At 47.9% G+C, this 24,598-nt stretch overlaps 1 protein-coding gene across 2 annotated transcripts in view; it reads right to left on the bottom strand.

Moving 5' to 3' along the window:
• Positions 1-24,598, bottom strand: part of LOC134928637 (KAT8 regulatory NSL complex subunit 1-like) — a 135,048-nt gene that overhangs the window by 61,685 nt on the left and 48,765 nt on the right. The window lies entirely within an intron of this gene.

Raw genomic sequence — 24,598 nt, 5'->3', positions numbered from 1 at the left:
GTAATATGCTAGATTGAGGCAAATCTAGCACCGGCGAGAGCGACCTGCGGGAGCGCGCAACGCTATGGGGTGTACACACGGAGAGATCAGTCACTCACATTGCTTAGAATGTAAGCAAGGATCTCTCCGTGTGTTCCCCCCTTTACTTTTACATCATATAATCATGTCAAATAAATGATCTTTGTTACATTTTATATTGGCTGTCTGATCCTTTTAGAGCCCTTACCCATCATCATCTCTTCTCTCTATTGTATGACACGGTCGCTAATACCCCTAGCCCTCGCTTTCTACATTACTTCTTACGCTGACTTGGGTGTGGATCATAGGGTTAACTATGTAGGTGAACAGTCTTTAGGTCGACCACTATTGGTCGACATGAGTTTCCCCCTTTTGGTGTTTTCTTCGTAAGGTGAAGTGACGGGGAACTCCAATTAGCGCACCATGTGCCCACACATATCTCGCTTCGCTTGCCATGCTTCGGGCGAGGTAACAGGTTACTATTCCCGATCGTACTACGCGTGGATCGTAAAGTATGAAAAAGTATATATATATATATATATATATATATATATATATATATATATATATATATATATATATATATATATATATATATATATATATATATATATATATATATATAATATGAAAATTAAAAAAGGAAAAAAACAAAAAAAAAAACAATCATGTTGACAAACAGTTGTCGACCTAAGGACCGGATTCCGGTTACTTGCCATCACTAGTTAGGAGACAGCCGACGCCCTTGTACAATTGGGAGTGTTTTTATCAGAGGCGACGGATGACTTCACGTGACGCTATAGTTTGTGCGTATGTACTAGATAAAAGCCATTCACAATGGACGACACCGGGGCCAGATTATATTAGAAGGGGGCGGACGCTACTCACACGGGAGCTGCCAGGTTTAAGGAAATCCTTGGTTTTAGTGTTTGGAAACGGTTGAATGGCGGATGGTTAGTACACTTGTATGTTACTATGTAACAAATGATTGATGCACTGGAAAAGATACAAATTATTTTACTTATGGTGCCCACACACGGCGCTATTTGTGCTTGGTGCGATTTGCGCCTATACAACGCGTGCTATGTGATTTGGAGTAAGTGGGTATGCTATTTGTACTTCACCCGATTTTTAATACACTACAATGTACTTCATGCGATGAGGTACAAAAATACCCGTCTGCACATACTATTTTGCCTTGAGATATGGACTAGACGGGAGCGCGCATCACAAGGTACAATAAACACGGTGCGTTCTGAACTAGACACAATGCTATGAGCTAAAAAGATCAAATAGCACGCAAGAATCGCATCATTGTGTGGGCACCATTACTCTCAAAGCAACAAGAAAGTATACACATCTGATCTACCCCAAGCCTATCTGCCCCTAATCCACTCTCCACCTCCCAGTACCTATCTGCCCCCACTCCGTATGCAGCAAGTGAGATCAGTATTAATATTAGCAGGTTAGGAGGCTGTAACATCTCCCTGCAGTTTCACTTTCAGCTGTGTCAGCTAAGAGTGGTGAGGAGCAGATAGACAGACAGACATTATAATATACACACTAACACTAGCCTGGCAGAGTACAGCAACTCGACGGGTTATCGATTCCACAAGCGAAGACATCTGGAGAGATGTTGACCATGAGATGTTACAAATGTTGGGGAACTGTGGGAAGCTATCCAGGTGGCATGTCTGGATAGCTTCCCACAGTTCCAACATTTGTAGGTGCAGGAGCTTGGGTGCGAATGGGACTCTTCACCAGGTCCCATAAATCCACAACTGGGTTGATCATGGAAAAAATGTGGTGCCCCCACCATTCATCAGGACTCCCCAGGGTGCTACTTGAACCAACTCTGGACAACTTTGGCCTTATGACAGGGTGCATTATCTTGCTGGAATATGCAATCGTTGTTTGGTACCATGAAGAGCTGCAAATGGTGACCAAGCACTACAACATGGCAGTTATCAGTCAATGATGCGTTCAGGCGGATCAGTGGACCAAATCAATGCTACGCGAACACACCCCAGTAAGGAACCACCACTGGCCTGCACGGTGCCTTGTTGCCAACTGGGGTCCATGGCCTGATGCGGTCTGGGCCACATCTGAACCCTACCATCAGGCCAAAACCAGGAGTCATCAGACCACTCAGCATGTTGAGCGATGTAATGAGTCCAGGTGAGGGGCTGTGTCCAGTGGTAACAGGGGCACTCTGGTGGGTCTTTTGCTCTCACATCTCAAAGCTAAAGAAAACTGCATTGAATTGCTGGATATGCATCTGATGCCTCCTGCATTGAATGTGATGCCAGTGTCACTTGTCTTACCATGGACAATTCTGGCCAGACGGCACTGGTCACGATCATTAAGAACCCATGGTCAGCCACTGCGCTGTCCACGGTGGTAGGTAATGCCTTCCATGAGGTATTCCTGTACACGAGACCATAGAGAAACGTTGTATGTTTGCACAACTTTGGAGATGGAATGTCCACATCCATTGGGCACCCACTATCATGCCCCGTTCCAACTCTGATAATTCACGTTGCTTTGCCATGAGTAGCCTAGCCGGAGTTCACACCGACTCACGAGATGTCAAATTACAACGGATGCAGGTCTGGCCATAAAACTGAATGGCAATTGGTTGATTTTGGCTCTGTGGGGGGAGATGTATGAAGCGGTGAAGAGTAAAATGTGTGCCAGTGGAGAAGTTGCCCATGGCAACCAAGTCAGCTTTGAGGCAACATCTGCTAAGTGCATTCTATACACTTATAGGTAGCAGCTTATTGGTTGCCAAGGGCAACGTTTCCACTGGCACACTTCTCCGCTGCTTCATACATCTCCCTGTGATCTTGTGTGTATTGCCTGCGACTCTTATTACTACAAAATACTGCCGTGTAACTGAGCTATGAAACGCTGCATGAGCAATAAACCACCACTCTTCCTCCAGAGTGCCTACTATCGGCTGTGACCTACACAGTGTCCCCTCTGTATGCAGCTAGACCCTCACACTCTGACACGGCTCCTCCACCTCTCCTGTGCAGCCCATGGAATACGTGAGGAAAGAGTGAGCCAACCGAGGTGGAATGAGACTGCAAACCAAGGCAAGATTAGGTAGGAAGCCCCCAAAGACGACGGGACACGGAGTACAGCCCCACCCCCGTTTTTTATTGGGCCACGGCCTGACAAGCACCTTTCAGCGATGGCCATCGAGTGGCGCAAACCATCGATGCTTATCACCAATGGCAGCCCACCGATGGTCATCCCTACCTCAACTGCTGCAGTAACTCGTGTTCTCTGGTTACAATGGTATTGGCAATACAGCGATGGAAGCATGATGGAGCGATAGCTGCGTGTGAAGGGTCTCTACCGCCACTGACATCTCAGGTCACAGCAGCGGTGACATAATACATAGCTCTGCCATTCATGCCCCTGCCTTCAGTGTTACTGCGGAGAGCGATCATCACTCCCAATGCTATAGGCATTAATACTGCTCAGATACAGGTTACGTGCTGGTACAGCAGCTATTCTCAGAACAAATGACGGCAGGTAAGGAATATACACGTAGAAGGCGTCTCTACTGATGTCCCAGTTACCATTACACTGAAAAGTGTAACCAGTCTGTCTTCCGTCTCTGCGTGCTACTGTCCAAACACATACTCGGATTATAGTGTATCATCATGTCTGACATATGCTAAGCCACAAAGCACACTGAGGGGGTTATTCAATTACAGGTTTCGGATGCAAAAATGTAAGGAGGGAGGGTGTATTTACTTCACTTTTCTTTTTTTAAGGCTATTCAATTAGCCCCCACTATTTGTGCCCGAAAACACATAGGTCCATGACTTTACACTCATTCTATGGGGGCTATTGTTATTTAGGATGTCTATTCTTTTGTCTGAATTGGACTGTTTAGACACTCAGTTGTCAGTATTCAATGTTTGGATGGAAAATAAGAATTTACTTACCGATAATTCTATTTCTCGTAGTCCGTAGTGGATGCTGGGAACTCCGTAAGGACCATGGGGAATAGCGGCTCCGCAGGAGACTGGGCACAAAAGAAAAGCTTTAGGACTACCTGGTGTGCACTGGCTCCTCCCCCTAGGACCCTCCTCCAAGCCTCAGTTAGGATACTGTGCCCGGACGAGCGTACACAATAAGGAAGGATTTTGAATCCCGGGTAAGACTCATACCAGCCACACCAATCACACCGTACAACTTGTGATATGAACCCAGTTAACAGCATGATAACAGGAGCCTCTGGATAGATGGCTCACAACAACAATAACCCGATTTGTTAACAATAACTATGTACAAGTATTGCAGATAATCCGCACTTGGGATGGGCGCCCAGCATCCACTACGGACTACGAGAAATAGAATTATCGGTAAGTAAATTCTTATTTTCTCTGACGTCCTAGTGGATGCTGGGAACTCCGTAAGGACCATGGGGATTATACCAAAGCTCCCAAACGGGCGGGAGAGTGCGGATGACTCTGCAGCACCGAGTGAGAAAACTCCAGGTCCTCCTCAGCCAGAAAATTTTACAAAAGTATTTGACCCTGACCAAGTAGCAGCTCGGCAGAGTTGTAAAGCCGACACCCCTCGGGCAGCCGCCCAAGATGAGCCCACCTTCCTTGTGGAGTGGGCTTTTAGAGATTTTGGCTGTGGCAGGCCTGCCACAGAATGCGCAAGCTGAATTGTACTACAAATCCAGCGAGCAATAGTCTGCTTAGAAGCAGGAGCACCCAGCTTGTTGGGTGCGTACAGGATAAATAGCGAGTCAGATTTTCTGACTCCAGCCGTCCTGGAAACATATATTTTCAGGGCCCTGACAACGTCCAGCAACTTGGAGTCCTCCAAGTCCTTAGTAGCCGCAGGTACCACAATAGGCTGGTTCAGATGAAACGCTGAAACCACCTTTGGGAGAAATTGAGGACGAGTCCTCAATTCTGCCCTGTCCGTATGAAAAATCAGGTAAGGGCTTTTACAGGATAAAGTCGCCAATTCGGACACACGCCTGGCTGAAGCCAGGGCCAACAACATGACCACTTTCCATGTGAGATATTTTAAGTCCACAGTGTTGAGTGGTTCAAACCAATGTGATTTTAGGAAACCCAAAACAACATTCAGATCCCAGGGTGCCACTGGAGGCACAAAAGGAGGCTGTATATGTAGCACTCCCTTAACAAACGTCCGGACTTCAGGCACTGAAGCCAGTTCTCTCTGAAAGAAAATCGACAGGGCCGAAATCTGGACCTTAATGGATCCTAATTTTAGGCCCATAGACACTCTGCTTGCAGGAAATGCAGGAATCGACCCAGTTGAATTCCTCCGTCGGGGCCTTTTTGGCCTCGCACCACGCAACATATTTCCGCCAGATGCGGTGATAATGCTTTGCGGTTACATCCTTTCTGGCTTTTATCAAAGTAGGGATGACTTCGTCTGGAATGCCTTTTTCCTTTAGGATCCGGCGTTCAACCGCCATGCCGTCAAACGCAGCCGCGGTAAGTCTTGGAACAGACAGGGTCCCTGCTGGAGCAGGTCCCTTCTCAGAGGTAGAGGCCACGGGTCCTCTGAGCATCTCTTGAAGTTCCGGGTACCAAGTCCTTCTTGGCCAATCCGGAGCCACGAGAATAGTTCTTACTCCTCCCCGCCGTATAATTCTCAGCACCTTGGGTATGAGAGGCAGAGGAGGGAACACATACACTGACTGGTACACCCACGGTGTTACTAGAGCGTCCACAGCTATTGCTTGAGGGTCCCTTGACCTGGCGCAATACCTGTCCAGTTTTTTGTTGAGGCGGGACGCCATCATGTCCACCTTTGGTTTTTCCCAACGGTTTATCATCATGTGGAAGACTTCTGGGTGAAGTCCCCACTCTCCCGGGTGGAGGTCGTGCCTGCTGTGGAAGTCTGCTTCCCAGTTGTCCACTCCCGGAATGAACACTGCCGACAGTGCTATCACATGATTTTCCGCCCAGCAAAGAATCCTTGCAGCTTCTGCCATTGCCCTCCTGCTTCTTGTGCCGCCCTGTCTGTTTACGTGGGCGACTGCCGTGATGTTGTCCGACTGGATCAGCACCGGCTGACCTTGAAGCAGAGGTCTTGCTTGGCTTAGAGCATTGTAAATGGCTCTTAACTCCAGGATATTTATGTGAAGTGATGTCTCCAGGCTTGACCACAAGCCCTGGAAGTTTCTTCCCTGTGTGACTGCTCCCCAGCCTCGCAGGCTGGCATCCGTGGTCACCAGGACCCAGTCCTGAATGCCGAATCTGCGGCCCTCTAGAAGATGAGCACTCTGCAACCACCACAGGAGAGACACCCTTGTCCTTGGGGACAGGGTTATCCGCTGATGCATCTGAAGATGCGATCCGGACCATTTGTCCAGCAGGTCCCACTGGAATGTTCTTGCGTGGAATCTGCCGAATGGGATTGCTTCGTAGGAAGCTACCATTTTTCCCAGGACCCTTGTGCATTGGTGCACTGATACTTGGCCTGGGTTTTAGGAGGTTTCTGACTAGCTCGGATAACTCTCTGGCTTTCTCTTCCGGGAGAAACACCTTTTTCTGGACTGTGTCCAGGATCATCCCTAGGAATAGAAGACGTGTCGTCGGGATCAGCTGCGATTTTGGGATATTGAGAATCCAACCGTGCTGCCGCAGCACTACTTGAGATAGTGCTACTCCGACTACCAACTGTTCCTTGGATCTTGCCCTTATCAGGAGATCGTCCAAGTAAGGGATAATTAAAACTCCCTTCCTTCGAAGGAGTATCGTCATTTCGGCCATTACTTTGGTAAAGACCCAGGGTGCCGTGGACAATCCAAACGGCAGCATCTGAAACTGATAGTGGCAGTTCTGTACCACAAACCTGAGGTACCCTTGGTGAGAAGGGTAAATTGGGACATGGAGGCAAGCATCCTTGATGTCCAGAGACACCATATAATCCCCTTCTTCCAGGTTCGCGATCACCGCTCTGAGTGACTCCATCTTGAATTTGAACCTCTGTATGTAAGTGTTCAAAGATTTTAGATTTAAAATAGGTCTCACCGAGCCATCCGGCTTCGGTACCACAAACAGCGTGGAATACCCCTTTCCCTGTTGCAAGAGGGGTACCTTGATTATCACCTGCTGTGAATACAGCTTGTGAATGGCTTCCAATACCGCCTCCCTGTCGGAGGGAGACGTCGGTAAGGCAGACTTTAGGAAACGGCAAGGGGGAGACGTCTCGAATTCCAATTTGTACCCCTGAGATACCACCTGAAGGATCCAGGGGTCCACTTGTGAGTGACCCCACTGTGCGCTGAAATTCTTGAGACGGGCCCCCACCGTGCCCGAGTCCGCTTGTAGAGCCCCAGCGTCATGCTGAGGACTTGGCAGAAGCGGGAGAGGGCTTCTGTTCCTGGGAACTGGCTGTTTGCTGCAGCCTTTTTCCTCTCCCTCTGCCACGGGGCAGAAATGAGGAGCCTTTCGCCCGCTTGCCCTTATGGGGCCGAAAGGACTGCGCCTGATAATACGGCGTCTTTTTATGTTGAGAGGCTACCTGGGGTAAAAATGTGGATTTCCCAGCAGTTGCCGTGGATACCAGGTCCGATAGACCTACCCCAAATAACTCCTCCCCTTTATAAGGCAATACTTCCATATGCCTTTTGGAATTAGCATCACCTGACCACTGCCGCATCCATAACCCTCTTCTGGCAGATATGGACAGCGCACTTACTCTTGATGCCAGTCGGCAAATATCCCTCTGTGCATCACGCATATATAAAAATGCATCTTTTAAATGCTCTATAGTCAGTAATATACTGTCCCTATCCAGGGTATCAATATTTTCAGTCAGGGAATCCGACCAAGCCACCCCAGCACTGCACATCCAGGCTGAGGCGATTGCTGGTCGCAGTATAACACCCGTGTGAGTGTATATACATTTTAGGATATTCTCCTGCTTTCTGTCAGCAGGTTCCTTAAGGGCGGCCGTATCAGGAGACGGTAGTGCCACCTGTTTTGACAAGCGTGTGAGCGCTTTATCCACCCTGGCGGGAAGGGGTATGATGCCAATAACTTTTTAGGAATTATCAGTTTTTTAATCGGGAGAAACCCACGCTTCATCACACACTTCATTTAATTCCTCAGATGCAGGAAAAACTACAGGTAGTTTTTTCTCACCAAACATAATACCCTTTTTAGTGGTACTTGTACCATCAGAAAATAAGAATTTACTTACCGATAATTCTATTTCTCGGAGTCCGTAGTGGATGCTGGGGTTCCTGAAAGGACCATGGGGAATAGCGGCTCCGCAGGAGACAGGGCACAAAAAGTAAAGCTTTCCGATCAGGTGGTGTGCACTGGCTCCTCCCCCCATGACCCTCCTCCAGACTCCAGTTAGGTACTGTGCCCGGACGAGCGTACACAATAAGGGAGGAATTTTGAATCCCGGGTAAGACTCATACCAGCCACACCAATCACACTGTACAACCTGTGATCTGAACCCAGTTAACAGTATGATAACAGCGGAGCCTCTGAAAAGATGGCTCACAACAACAATAACCCGATTTAGTTAGCAATAACTATGTACAAGTATTGCAGATAATCCGCACTTGGGATGGGCGCCCAGCATCCACTACGGACTCCGAGAAATAGAATTATCGGTAAGTAAATTCTTATTTTCTCTATCGTCCTTGTGGATGCTGGGGTTCCTGAAAGGACCATGGGGATTATACCAAAGCTCCCAAACGGGCGGGAGAGTGCGGATGACTCTGCAGCACCGAATGAGAGAACTCCAGGTCCTCTTTTGCCAGGGTATCAAATTTGTAGAATTTTACAAACGTGTTCTCCCCCGACCACGTAGCTGCTCGGCAAAGTTGTAATGCCGAGACCCCTCGGGCAGCCGCCCAAGATGAGCCCACCTTCCTTGTGGAATGGGCCTTAACAGATTTAGACTGTGGCAGGCCTGCCACAGAATGTGCAAGTTGAATTGTGCTACCAATCCCACGAGCAATCGACTGCTTAGAAGCAGAAGCACCCAGCATTGTTGGGTGCATACAGGATAAACAGCAAGTCAGATTTCCTGACTCCAGCCAACCTGGAAACTATATTTTCAGGGCCCTGATAACATCCAGCAACTTGGAGTCCTCCAAGTCCCTAGTAGCCGCAGGTACCACAATAAGCTGGTTCAGGTGAAACGCTGACACCACCTTAAGGAGAAACTGGGGACGAGTCCGCAGCTTTGCTCTGTCCGAATGGACAATCAGATATGGCTTTGTGAGATAAAGCCGCCAATTCTGACACTCGCCTGGCCGAGGCCAGGACCAACAGCATGGTCATTTTCCATGTGAGATATATCAAATCCACAGATTTGAGTTGTTTAAACCAATGTGATTTTTTAGGAATCCCAAAACTACGTTGAGATCGCCCAGTGCCACTGGAGACATCAAAGGGGCTGTATATGCAGTACTCCCTTAACAACTTCTGGACTTCAGGAACTGAAGCCAATTTCTTTCTGGAAGAAAATCAACAGGCCGAAATTTGAACCTTAATGGACCCAATTTGAGACCCATAGACACTCCTGTTTGCAGGAAATGTAGAAATTAACCTAGTTGAAATTCTTCCGTGGAGCCTTCCTGGACTCACACCCTGGCACATATTTTCACCTAAGTGGTGATAATGTTGTGCGGTCACCTCCTTCCTGGCTCTGACCAGGGTAGGGATGACCTCTTCCGGAATGCCTCTTTCCCTTAGGATCCGGCGTTCACCCGCCTTGGCGTCAACGCAGCTGCGGTAAGTCCCGGAACAGACACGGTTCTTGCTGAATCAAGACCCTTCTTAGTATCTCTTGAAGTTCCGGGAACCAAGTCCTTCTTGGCCAAACCGGAGCCACGAGTATAGTTCTTACTCCTCTCCTTCCTATCATTTTCAATACATTGGGTATGAAAAGCAGAGGATGGAACACATACACCGACTGGTACACCGACGGTGTTACCAGAGCGTCCCAGCTATTGCCTGAGTGTCTCTTGACCTGGCGCTTCAGGTGGGACGCCATCATAACCACCTTTGGTCTTTCCCAACGGTTTACAATCATGTGGAAACTTCCAGATTAAGTTTCCACTTTTCCGGGTGGAATTCATTTATGCTGAGGAAATCTTCCCAGTTGCCCACTCCCGGAATGAACACTGCTGACAGTGTTATCACATGATTTTCCGCCCAGCGAAGAATCCTTGCTGTCATTGCCCTCCTGCTTCTTGTGTCGCCCCGTCTGATAACGTGGGCGACCGCCATGATGATGTCCTACTGGATCAGCACCGGTTGACTTTGAAGCAGGAGTCTTCCTAGGCTCAGAGCATTGTAAATTGCCCTTAGCTCCAGTATATTCATGTGGAGAGAAGTCTCCAGACTTGACCACACTTCCTTGGAAATTTTTTCCCTGTGTGACTACTCCCCAGCCTCTCAGGCTGGTATCCGTGGTCCCCAGAACACAGTCCTGAATGCTGAGTGTGCTGCCCTCTAAAAGATGAGCACTCTGCAGCCCCCACAGAAGAGACACCCTTGTCCTTGGAGACAGGATTATCCGCTGATGCATCTGAAAATGCGATCCGGACCATTCGTCCAGCAAATCCCCTGAGATCTGCCGAATGGAATCGCTTCGTAAGAAGCCACCATTTTTCCCAGGACTCCTGTGCATTGATGCACTGATACTTGGCCTGGTTTTAGGAGGTTTCTGACTAGGTCGAATAACTCCTTGGCTTTTTCCTCCCGGAGGAACACCTTTTTCTGGACTATGCCCAGAATCATTCCTAGGAACAGCAGACGTATCGTCGGAAAACAGCTGCGATTCTTGGAATATTTAGAATCCAGTCGTGCTGTCGTAGAACTACTTTAGATAGTGCTCTTCCGACCTCCAACTGTTCTCTGGAACTTGCCCTTTTCAGGATATCGTCCAAGTAAGGGATAATTTAGATGCCTTTTTTCTTTGAAGAAACATCTTTTCGGCCATTACCTTGGTAAAAGGCCCGGGGTGCCGTGGATAATTCAAACGGCATCGTCTGAAACTGATATTGACAGTTCTGTACCACGAACCAGAGGTACCCTTGTTGAGAAGGGCAAATTTGGACATGGAGGTAATCCTTGATGTCCAGGGACACCATATAGTCCCCTTTTTTCCGGTTCGCTATCACTGCTCTGAGTGACTCCATCTCGATTTGAACCTTTTATGTAAGTGTTCAAAGATTTCAGTTTAGACTATGTCTCACCAAGCCGTCTGGCGTCAGTACCACAATATAGTGTGGAAAAATAATACCCTTTTCCTTGTTGTAGGAGGGGTACTTTGATTTATCACCTGCTGGATATACAGCTTGTGAATTGTTTCCAATGCTGCCTCCCTGTCGGAGGGAGCCGTTGGTAAAGCAGACTTCAGAAACCTGCGAGGAGAAGATGTCTCGACTCTCCAATCTGTACCCCTGGGATAATACTTGTACTATCTAGGGGTCAACCTGCGAGTGATCCCACTGCGCGCTGAGACTCTTGAGACTACCCCCCCACCTTGAGTCCGCTTGCATGGCCCCAGCGTCATGCTGAGGACTTGGCAGACGCGGTGGAGGGCTTCTTTTCCTGGGAAGGGGCTGCCTGCTGCAGTCTACTTCCCTTACCTCTATGTCTGGGCAGATATGACTGGCCTTTTGCCTGCATGCCCTCATGGGAAAGGAAGGATTGAGGCTGAAAAGACGGTGTCTTTTTCAGCTGAGATGTAACTTGGGGTAAAAAGGTTGGATTTCCCAGCTGTTGCCGTGGTCCCCAGGTCCGATGGACCGACCCCAACTAACTCCTTCCCTTTATACGGCAATACTTCCATGTGCCGTATGGGATCTGTATCACCTGACCACTGTCGTGTCCATGACATCTTCTGGGTGATATGGACAACGTACTTATCTTGATGCCAGAGAGCAAATATCCCTCTGTGCATCTCACGTACATATATATAGAATGCATCCTATTAAATGCTCTATATGAATAAAATATTTTCAGTCAGGGAATCCGACCAAGCCAACCCAGCACTGCATCTCCAGGCTGATGGCGATCGCTGGTCGCAGTATAACCACCGTATGTGTGTATATACTTTTTAGGATATCTTTCCAGCTTCCTATCAGCTGGCTCCTTGAGGGCGGCCGTATCTGGAGACGGTAACGCCACTTGATAAGCGTGTGAGCGCCTTATCACCCTAAGGGGTGTTTCCCAACGCGCCCTAATTTCTGGCGGGAAAGGGTATAACGCCAATATTTGCTATCGGGGTAACCCCACGCATCATCACACACTTCATTTTATTTTATCTGATTCAGGAAAAACTACAGGTAGTTTTTTCACTCCCACATAATACCCTTTTTTGTGGTACTTGTAGTATCAGAAATATGCAACACCTCCTTCATTGCCCTTAACGTGTGGCCCTAATGAGAAATACGTTTGTTTATTCACCGTCGACACTGGATTCAGTGTCCGTGTCTGTGTCTGTGTCGACCGACTGAGGTAAATGGGCGTTTTTAACGCCCCTGACGGTGTTTCTGAGACGCCTGGACCGGTACTAATAGTTTGTCGGCCGTCTCACGTCGTCAACCGACCTTGCAGCGTGTTGACATTCTCACGTAATTCCCTAAATAAGCCATCCATTCCGGTGTCGACTCCCTAGAGAGTGACATCACCATTACAGGCAATTTCTCCGCCTCCTCACCAACATCGTCCTCATACATGTCGACACACACGTACCGACACACAGCACACACACCGGGAATGCTCTGACAGAGGACAGGACCCACACTAGCCCTTTGGGGAGACAGAGGGAGAGTTTGCCAGCACACACCAAAACGCTATAATTATATAGGGACAACCTTATATAAGTGTTTTCCCTTATAGCATCTTTATATATATCTCAATATCGCCAAAATCAGTGCCCCCCCTCTCTGTTTTAACCCTGTTTCTGTAGTGCAGTGCAGGGGAGAGCCTGGGAGCCTTCTCTCCAGGCTTTCTGTGAGAGAAAATGGCGCTGTGTGCTGAGGAGATAGGCCCCGCCCCTTTTTCGGCGGGCTCGTCTCCCGCTATTTAGTGAATCTTGGCAGGGGTTAAATATCTCCATATAGCCTCTGGGGGCTATATGTGAGGTATTTTTCGCCAAAAAAGGTTTTCATTTGCCTCCCAGGGCGCCCCCCTCCCAGCGCCCTGCACCCTCAGTGACTGCCGTGTGAAGTGTGCTGAGAGGAAAATGGCGCACAGCTGCAGTGCTGTGCGCTACCTTTAGAAGACTGCAGGAGTCTTCAGCCGCCGATTCTGGACCTCTTCTTACTTCAGCATCTGCAAGGGGGCCGGCGGCGCGGCTCCGGTGACCATCCAGGCTGTACCTGTGATCGTCCCTCTGGAGCTGATGTCCAGTAGCCAAGAAGCCAATCCATCCTGCACGCAGGTGAGTTCACTCCTTCTCCCCTAAGTCCCTCGTTGCAGTGATCCTGTTGCCAGCAGGATTCACTGTAAAATAAAAAACCTAAGCTAAACTTTCTCTAAGCAGCTCTTTAGGAGAGCCACCTAGATTGCACCCTTCTCGGCCGGGCACAAAAATCTAACTGGAGTCTGGAGGAGGGTCATGGGGGGAGGAGCCAGTGCACACCACCTGATCGGAAAGCTTTACTTTTTGTGCCCTGTCTCCTGCGGAGCCGCTATTCCCCATGGTCCTTTCAGGAACCCCAGCATCCACAAGGACGATAGAGAAATGTGTAAAACATTTTTCATTGCCTCAATCATGTAACGTGTGGCCCTACTGGAAGTCACATTTGTCTCTTCATCGTCGACACTGGAGTCAGTATCCGTGTCGGCGTCTGTATCTGCCATCTGAGGTAGCGGGCGTTTTAGAGCCCCTGATGGTCTTTGAGACGCCTGGACAGGCACAAGCTGAGTAGCCGGCTGTCTCATGTCATCAACCGTCTTTTGTAAAGAGCTGACACTTTCACGTAATTCCTTCCATAAGCTCATCCACTCAGGTGTCGACTCCCTAGGGGGTGACATCACCATTACAGGCAATTGCTCCGCCTCCACACCATTTTCCTCTTCATACATGTCGACAGTCGTACCGACACACAGCACACACACAGGGAATGCTCTGATAGAGGACAGGACCCCACTATCCCTTTGGGGAGACAGAGGGAGAGTATGCCAGCACACACCAGAGCGCTATATATATATATATATATATATATATATATATATATATATATATATATATATATATATATATATATATATATATATATATATATATATATATATATATATATATATATGTTGGGATAACACCAGAGTGTTTTTCCCTTTATAGCTGCTGTGTATATTATACTGCACCTAATTAGTGCCCCCCCCCCCCCCCTCTTGTTTTACCCTTTTCTGTAGTGCAGGACTGCAGGGGAGAGTCAGGGAGACGTCCTTCCAGCGGAGCTGTGAGGGAAAATGGCGCCAGTGTGCTGAGGAGATAGGCTCCGCCCCTTCTCGGCTGACTTTTCTCCCGCTTTTTTCAGGAATCTGGCAGGGGTTAATATACATCCATATAGCCCTGGGGGTTATATGTGATGTATTTTAGCCAGCCAAGGTGTTTATATTGCTGCTCAGGGCGCCCCCCCCCCAGCGCCCTGCACCCATCAGTGACCGGAGCGTGTGGTGCATGAGGAGCAATGGCGCACAGCTGCAGTGCTGTGCGCTACCTTGGTGAAGACTGATGTCTTCTGCCGCGGATTTTCCGGACCTCTTCTTGCTTCTGGCTCTATAAGGGGGCCGGCGGCGCGGCTCTGGGACCGGACTCCGAGGCTGGGCCTGTGTTCGGTCCCTCTGGAGCTAATGGTGTCCAGTAGCCTAAGAAGCCCAAGCTAGCTGCAAGCAGGCAGGTTCGCTTCTTCTCCCCTTAGTCCCTCGATGCAGTGAGCCTGTTGCCAGCAGGTCTCACTGAAAATAAAAAACCTAAAACTAACTTTTCCTAAGAAGCTCAGGAGAGCCTCCTAGATTGCACCCAGCTCGGTCGGGCACAAAAATCTAACTGAGGCTTGGAGGAGGGTCATAGGGGGAGGAGCCAGTGCACACCAGGTAGTCCTAAAGCTTTTCTTTTGTGCCCAGTCTCCTGCGGAGCCGCTATTACCCATGGTCCTTACGGAGTTCCCAGCATCCACTAGGACGTCAGAGAAATATACATTGTGGCCAAACAGACAGGGTTTAGCTGCATAAAATGGCTAAACCCATCTGAAGTCCTGCTTTGGTTTTCTAAGCTCAGCACAAATCTCTTCTCACAACTCAGCAGGCTGCGAGAAGTGTCACCCCCACCCGGCGTCTCAACGGAGAAACAACTGAATTTCTCTGACTTGCACCCCCATACTTACATTCCCCCTGTTCGTGTTCTGAACATCAGGATGCCGCAGTCCGTATTCTGACCACCAGCATTCCAATCCCAACCCTGTTCAGGCTAGGTGTCAGTCACCCAAATGGAGAAAGTGTTGATACTGTATTCGCAATGTGCAAACAATATTCCTGCACATCTATTTACAACCACCAAGGGGAACTTTTCAAATCGAGGCAAGATCTGAAACACCTGGAAAGTCCAATAAAATGACTAATTAGGTTGGATGTGTATAGCAGCACCCAGATATCACTGCGCAGGATCTGCAGAAAGGTTACCAAAGTAGTGGTGGCCTGTATAACATACACAGACATGGGTGTGGTACAAAATGTCAGATGGCATGACGACCATTCTGACTTGCATTGGTGAGGCAAGTATCTCCAACAGTAGCCTAAAATCATAAGAGATATTCTGTCTCCATTCTGAAAGTATACGCCCCATGAACATCTGAGAGGCCATTGTCTGCAACAAAGCAATAGGATAGAGATCAGTAACACAATGATGGAAAACACGGCTCAAAACCAATGAAGCCCTTCTGGGAAAGACAGATAAAAGCTTCACAATGGCTCTCCCTGCACCCAATCAGGGAAGTGACTGGAAGTCTGCCGGGAGCGCAGGCAGGAAGACCTAGCATTGCTGAGCTACAGGAATTCTGCATGGAGGGGGTGGGGAATTCCTACAGCAAACATGTGTGGCTTCAGTCAGAAGGAAATACAGACTCTCAGGGAGCCTGAACGTGGACACGTGCACCTCTTGTTCATGGCTAGAGACTCAGCGATTGTAAAAACGCATTAAAGGGGTGATCAGTATTAGCAAATTCATTATGTTGATTTGTTAATGTCAGCTTGATGCTCACAAATTATTTTATGGTGTGAACTAAAAGCCTTTGGTTTTGATTACTTTTAAACCTTTATTTGCGCCCTTGATTGCTTTCCTTACCCGACAATACAGTTTCTTTTTGTGTTCTATTCAGGGGAAAAAATAAGAATTTACTTACCGATAATTCTATTTCTCGGAGTCCGTAGTGGATGCTGGGGTTCCTGAAAGGACCATGGGGAATAGCGGCTCCGCAGGAGACAGGGCACAAAAAAGTAAAGCTTTTACCAGATCAGGTGGTGTGCACTGGCTCCTCCCCCTATGACCCTCCTCCAGACTCCAGTTAGGTACTGTGCCCGGACGAGCGTACACAATAAGGGAGGAATTTTGAATCCCGGGTAAGACTCATACCAGCCACACCAATCACACTGTACAACCTGTGATCTGAACCCAGTTAACAGTATGACAACAGCGGAGCCTCTGAAAGATGGCTTCCTTCAACAATAACCCGAATTAGTTAACAATAACTATGTACAATTTATGCAGATAATCCGCACTTGGGATGGGCGCCCAGCATCCACTACGGACTCCGAGAAATAGAATTATCGGTAAGTAAATTCTTATTTTCTCTATCGTCCTAAGTGGATGCTGGGGTTCCTGAAAGGACCATGGGGATTATACCAAAGCTCCCAAACGGGCGGGAGAGTGCGGATGACTCTGCAGCACCGAATGAGAGAATTCCAAGTCCTCTTTTGCCAGGGTATCAAATTTGTAGAATTTTACAAACGTGTTTTCCCCCGACCACGTAGCTGCTCGGCAGAGTTGTAATGCCGAGACCCCTCGGGCAGCCGCCCAAGATGAGCCCACCTTCCTTGTGGAATGGGCCTTAACAGATTTAGGCTGTGGCAGGCCTGCCACAGAATGAGCAAGTTGAATTGTGTTACAAATCCAACGAGCAATCGTCTGCTTAGAAGCAGGGGCACCCAACTTGTTGGGTGCATATAGTATCAACAGCGAGTCAGATTTTCTGACTTCAGCCGTCCTTGAAATGTATATTTTTAAGGCTCTGACAACGTCCAACAACTTGGAGTCCTCCAAGTCGCCAGTGGCCGCAGGCACCACAATAGGTTGGTTCAGGTGAAACGCTGATACCACCTTAGGGAGAAAATGCGGACGAGTCCTCAGTTCTGCCCTATCCGAATGGAAGATTAGATAAGGGCTTTTATAAGATAAAGCCGCCAATTCAGATACTCTCCTGGCGGAAGCCAGGGCCAGTAACATAGTCACTTTCCATGTGAGATATTTAAAATCCACCTTTTTCAATGGTTCAAACCAATGGGATTTGAGGAAATCTAAAACTACATTTAGATCCCACGGTGCCACCGGAGGCACCACAGGAGGCTGTATATGCAGTACTCCTTTAACAAAAGTCTGTACCTCAGGAACTGAGGCCAATTCTTTTTGGAAGAATATTGACAGGGCCGAAATTTGAACCTTAATAGATCTCAATTTGAGACCCATAGACAATCCTGATTGTAGGAAATGTAGGAAACGACCCAGTTGAAATTCCTCCGTCGGAACACTCCGATCCTCGCACCACGCGACATATTTTCGCCAAATGCGGTGATAATGTTTCGCGGTGACTTCCTTCCTTGCCTTAATCAAGGTAGGAATGACTTCTTCTGGAATGCCTTTCCCTTTTAGGATCTGGCGTTCAACCGCCATGCCGTCAAACGCAGCCGCGGTAAGTCTTGAAAGAGACAGGGACCCTGTTATAGCAGGTCCCTTCTCAGAAGTAGAGGGCACGGGTCGTCCGTGACCAACTCTTGAAGTTCCGGGTACCAAGTCCTTCTTGGCCAATCCGGAGCCACTAGTATTGTTCTTACTCCTCCTCACCGTATAATCTTCAATACCTTTGGTATGAGAGGCAGAGGAGGAAACACATATACTGATTTGTACACCCAAGGTGTTACCAGTGCGTCCACAGCTATTGCCTGTGGATCTCTTGACCTGGCGCAATACTTGTCCAGTTTCTTGTTGAGGCGAGACGCCATCATGTCTACCATTGGTCTTTCCCAACAGTTTATTAGCATGTGGAAGACTTCTGGATGAAGACCCCCCTCTCCCGGGTGAATATCGTGTCTGCTGAGGAAGTCTGCTTCCCAGTTGTCCACGCCCGGGAAGAACACTGCTGACAGTGCTATTACGTGATTCTCCGCCCAGCGAAGAATGTTGGCAGCTTCTGCCATTGCACTCCTGCTTCTTGTGCCGCCCTGTCTGTTTACATGGACGACCGCCGTGATGTTGTCCGACTGAATCAACACCGGTTTTCCTTGCATGGAGTGGTTCCGCCTGGCTTAGAGCGTTTTAGATTGCTCTTAGTACCAGAATGTTTATGTGAAGAGACTTTTCCAGGTTCGTCCATACCCCCTGGAAGTTTCTTCCTTGTGTGACTGCTCCCCAACCTCTCAGGCTGGCGTCCGTGGTCACCAGGATCAAATCCTGTATGCCGAATCTGCGGCCCTCCAATAGATGAGCCTTTTGCAACCACCACAGAAGATATACCCTTGTCCTTGGCGACAGGGTTATTCGCAGGTGCATCTGAGGATGCGACCCTGACCATTTGTCCAACAGATCCCTTTGGAAAATTCTTGCATGGAATCTGCCGAATGGAATTGCTTCGTAAAAAGCCACCATTTTTCCCAGGACTCTTGTGCATTGATGTACAGACACCTTTCCTGGTTTTAGGAGGTTCCTGACAGGTCGGATAACTCCTTGGCTTTTTCCTCGGGAAGAAAAACCTTTTTCTGAACCGTGTCCAGAATCATCCCTAGGAACAGCAGACGTATCGTCGGAAAACAGCTGCGATTCTTGGAATATTTAGAATCCAGTCGTGCCGTCGAAGAACTACTTTAGATAGTGCTCTTCCGACCTCCAACTGTTCTCTGGAACTTGCCCTTTTTAGGTCGTGCAAGTAAGGGATAATTTAGATGCCTTTTTTCTTTGAAGAAACATCTTTTCGGCCATTACCTTGGTAAAAAGGCCCGGGGTGCCGTGGATAATTCAAACGGCATCGTCTGAAACTGATATTGACAGTTCTGTACCACGAACCAGAGGTACCCTTGATGAGAAGGACAAAATTTGGACATGGAGGTAATCCTTGATGTCCAGGGACACCATATAGTCCCCTTTTTTCCGGTTCGCTATCACTGCTCTGAGTGACTTTATCTCGATTTGAACCTTTTATGTAAGTGTTCAAAACATTTTAGATTTAGACTATGTGTCACCAAGCCGGCTGGCTTCAGTACCACAATATAGTGTGGAAAAATAATACCCTTTTCCTTGTCGTAGGAGGGGTACTTTGATTATCACCTGCTGGATATACAGCTTGTGAATTGTTTCCAATGCTGCCTCCCTGTCGGAGGGAGCCGTTGGTAAAGCAGACTTCAGGAACCTGCGAGGAGAAGATGTCTCGACTCTCCAATCTTTACCCCTGGGATAATACTCGTACGATCTAGGGGTCAACTTGCGAGTGATCCCACTGCGCCCTGAGACTCTTGAGACTACCCCCCCACCTTGAGTCCGCTTGCACGGCCCCAGCGTCATGCTGAGGACTTGGCAGACGCGGTGGAGGGCTTCTTTTCCTGGGAAAGGGCTGCCTGCTGCAGTCTACTTCCCTTACCTCTATGTCTGGGCAGATATGACTGGCCTTTTGCCTGCATGCCCTCATGGGAAAGGAAAGATTGAGGCTGAAAAGACGGTGTCTTTTTTAGCTGAGATGTAACTTGGGGTAAAAAAGGGTTGGATTTCCCAGCTGTTGCTGTGGTCCCCAGGTCCGATGGACCGACCCCCAAATAACTCCTTCCCTTTATACAGCAATACTTCCATCTGCCGTGTGGGATCTGTATCACCTGACCACTGTCGTGTCCCTGACATCTTCTGGGAGATATGGACAACGCACTTATCTTGATGCCAGAGAGCAAATATCCCTCTGTGCATCTCACATACATATATATATAGAATGCATCCTATTAAATGCTCTACATGAATAAAATATTTTCAGTCAGGGAATCCGACCAAGCCAACCCAGCACTGCATCTCCAGGCTGATGGCGATCGCTGGTCGCAGTATAACCACCGTATGTGTGTATATACTTTTTAGGATATTTTTCCAGCTTCCTATCAGCTGGCTCCTTGAGGGCGGCCGTATCTGGAGACGGTAACGCCACTTGATAAGCGTGTGAGCGCCTTATCACCCTAAGGGGTGTTTCCCAACGTACCCTAATTTCTGGCGGGAAAGGGTATAACGCCAATATTTGCTATCGGGGTAACCCTACGCATCATCACACACTTCATTTTATTTTATCTGATTCAGGAAAAACTACAGGTAGTTTTTTCACTCCCACATAATACCCTTTCTTGTGGTACTTGTAGTATCAGAAACACGTAACACCTCCTTCATTGCCCTTAACGTGTGGCCCTAATGAGAAATACGTTTGTTTATTCACCGTCGACACTGTATTCAGTGTCCGTGTCTGTGTCTGTGTCGACCGACTGAGGTAAATGGGCGTTTTTAAAACCCCTGACGGTGTTTCTGAGACGCCTGGACCGGTCCTAATAGATTGTCGGCCGTCTCATGTCGTCAACCGACCTTGCAGCGTGTTGACATTCTCACGTAATTCTCTAAATAAGCCATCCATTCCGGTGTCGACTCCCTAGAGAGTGACATCACCATTACAGGCAATTTCTCCGCCTCCTCACCAACATCGTCCTCATACATGTCGACACACACGTACCGACACACAGCACACACACCGGGAATGCTCTGACAGAGGACAGGACCCACTAGCCCTTTGGGGAGACAGAGGGAGAGTCTGCCAGCACACACCAAAAACGCTATAATTATATAGGGACAACCTTATATAAGTGTTTCTCCCTTATAGCATCTTTTATATATATACAATATCGCCAAAATCAGTGCCCCCCCTCTCTGTTTTAACCCTGTTTCTGTAGTGCAGTGCAGGGGAGAGCCTGGGAGCCTTCTCTCCAGCTTTTCTGTGAGAGAAAATGGCGCTGTGTGCTGAGGAGATAGGCCCCGCCCCTTTTTCGGCGGGCTCGTCTCCCGCTATTTTTGAAGTTAGGCAGGGGTTAAATATCTCCATATAGCCTCTGTGGGCTATATGTGAGGTATTTTTTGCCTCTAATAAGGTTTTTATTTGCCTCTCAGAGCGCCCCCCCCAGCGCTCTGCACCCTCAGTGACTGTTGTGTGAAGTGTGCTGAGAGGAAAATGGCGCACAGCTGCAGTGCTGTGCGCTACCTTTATGAAGACTCAGGAGTCTTCAGCCGCCGATTTTGGACCTCTTCTCTCTTCAGCGTCTGCAAGGGGGCCGGCGGCGCGGCTCCGGTGACCATCCAGGCTGTACCTGTGATCGTCCCTCTGGAGCTAGTGTCCAGTAGCCAAGCAGCAAATCCACTCTGCACGCAGGTGAGTTCACTACTTCTCCCCTAAGTCCCTCGTTGCAGTGATCCTGTTGCCAGCAGGACTCACTGTAAAGTAAAAAACCTAAGCTAAACTTTCTCTAAGCAGCTCTTTAGGAGAGCCACCTAGATTGCACCCTTCTCGTTCGGGCACAAAATCTAACTGGAGTCTGGAGGAGGGTCATAGGGGGAGGAGCCAGTGCACACCACCTGATCTGGTAAAAGCTTTACTTTTTTGTGCCCTGTCTCCTGCGGAGCCGCTATTCCCCATGGTCCTTTCAGGAACCCCAGCATCCACTTAGGACGATAGAGAAAGGCAACTATATTGTGCAATGGGGACACTGGGATGTCTGGTGTGCCTCTACTTTGCAGGTCTATAAAACTTATCAGATTTAAAATAATCACATGCCGTAAAACATAAAGATAGATCTATATAGCAGCCACCTAGGTGACTGAGGGACAACAAGTAAATGGGATACGGGCGCTCCCAGGACACGGGGTCCTGCATTCCGCAGACGTCTCCGCATGGTCTGGGAGGGGTTGCAATGATTTTTGGGCGCCTATAGATCCTGTGTAAAGGAGGCTGCGAGAAGAAATGCCATCCGCGTGGCTACCGGGCATCTAAACAGAGTAACAAATGAATTGCTCCGTTCTGCGCCCCCTAGTAGAAGCTGCGTGGTAAAACACACAGAATGGACAATAGAGACGGCAGAAATAAATGATCATACCAGAGCACCATACTTTAGGATTATTATTATTTTTTTTAATCATAGAACAGGTTTTTAAAAAATTTGGAATAAGAACCCATTCATTTTCTTTCTACACCCCGCTGTACACAGGATTTTCAGCTCTATGTATAACTGTAAACCCTTAGGACAAAACTACTACAAGTCATAGGAGATGTAAAGGCAGGTACACATCAGGCTCTAGGAGTAATGACGCCTAGTGTGTGAAAGACATCGTCTACCAAGGTGTGAAACTTTCTTTCTGGGCTGGTGTAGAACAGATTTAGAGGTTGTTGACACAGACCTGGTCTCCAGGCTCCAAACAGTAACACAAAGAGCATCCGCCTCTGCTCGAGTGACCCAGAGAACCCACAGCGTAACCTTATATATAAATCCATTCTGCTTTTGGAAGGATTAAGAGAAATCCCATGGGGTGGGTACTGCGAGTGAGCTGCGGTGGGTTTATCAGTTATTTATATATCGCACACACATTCCATAGCACTTTACAGAGAATATTTGCCCATTCAATTCAGTCCCTGCCTCGGTGGAGCTTAAAATCTATATTCCCTACAACCTGTACATGCACACATTCATGCTAGGGTTAATTCTGTCAGGAGAGAATTAACCTACCAGTATATTTTTGGGAGGAGATTGAAGCACCTGGGGGAACCTCATGTAAGTACAGGGAGAAAATACAAACTCCACACAGTTATGGCCATGGTGGGAATCAAACACATGACCTCAGTGCTGTGAGGCAGTAATGCTAACCATTACACCATCCATGCTGCCCGAGAAACACTCCGTAGATACTGTTCATTGTCGTGAAGGGATCCATAGGATCATGATGAAATCAAAACCACAGGAAGAGACTTCACTTCCATACCATCGTTCGACACTACAGGTGATCTGAACTTGTTTTTTCCGCCCTCTATTTTATTTTTTTAAATTGTGATTACTTGTGTGACTCTTTAAATTATTATAAATCTTGTAACTTTTTTTTGTAACTATAAGATTTAAAGATATTCTTGAATTAAATGCAATAATTCTAGTTCTGGTTCTGTGTTTTCTGACACAAGACCCCAAGCGGCCCATGTTACCTATTTTAAGTATAAATAAATGTGTGTGCAGGTGAGAACTGAAGCTTGGCCCTGGCCGTCTCTAAAAAAGTCCCTTCACCTGGTGGCAGTGACCGTGTTGATTTACCACACACGCTGAGGAAAACGAGAAAGTGTCATTGGCGGCGATTCTCAGATTGGCATATCTGGAGGATCGGCGTGCCGAAGTTGTGACAGTATGTCCAATATTTCATAGAAATTGAAGATGGTAGGTTAGCCGACATGGTTAAAGTGGAATGGAACCCCTGGGCCTAAATTCAGGACCGCTGGAGACATGTTTGCCACTTATCTGGTGATACAAGCAGATGCAATTGTCTTGGAATCACGTAACTGTTTATAGTGCCAATCAAATGTCCAGAAAAGGACAGTATTCCCAATTAGAGTGATCGGGAATACACAGCAGATAATGATACATCTCTTCTGGGCTTGCCAATCTCCTTTTTAATGGCTACAGGCACACAATACAGAGAAGGGTAATCCAACCAGCCTCTATCAATCCACGTGAATGCATGCACAGAGTGAATGTACATCCACCTGGAGGGATTTTACTTGGATATTTTGTATACAGTAGCAGGTATGTGTCCTTCCCCCTGTCCACAAGCTGCCAGGGAAAAGACGCTCAGCAGGCAGGAAATCCGCACAGCAAAACAGATGAAAACATTTAAATAGAACACATTTTACACACAAATGGAGCCTAGTCCCAATATTCACCCAGAATAGCACCACAGAACTGAGGTTTAACCCATCCTGTGCTGCATCCACTACCTTCACTGCGAGGAGCGAGTCATCAGCCACAATATAACTCTAGAAACAAATACGAACACTCTAGACTCATTTAAGAGTAAAATGAAGGTAAAGAACCCAGATAATGAATCGAAGGAAACTATAAAAGCTGCGATAACATGTCCTCCCTTCTCCCACAACACTACCCATGCCACCAGAGCTTCTCGTTCCTAGTTCAAACCAGCAACTCTGACACTCTGTCCTTCGTACCCCTTCCCTGCAACTCATCGGCGCTTTCTAATCTAGATTCCATTGGTC

This window comes from Pseudophryne corroboree, chromosome 5 (genome assembly GCF_028390025.1).
Source record: "Pseudophryne corroboree isolate aPseCor3 chromosome 5, aPseCor3.hap2, whole genome shotgun sequence".
NCBI lineage: Eukaryota > Metazoa > Chordata > Amphibia > Anura > Myobatrachidae > Pseudophryne > Pseudophryne corroboree.
This window is presented reverse-complemented; position numbering and strand designations above follow the sequence as displayed.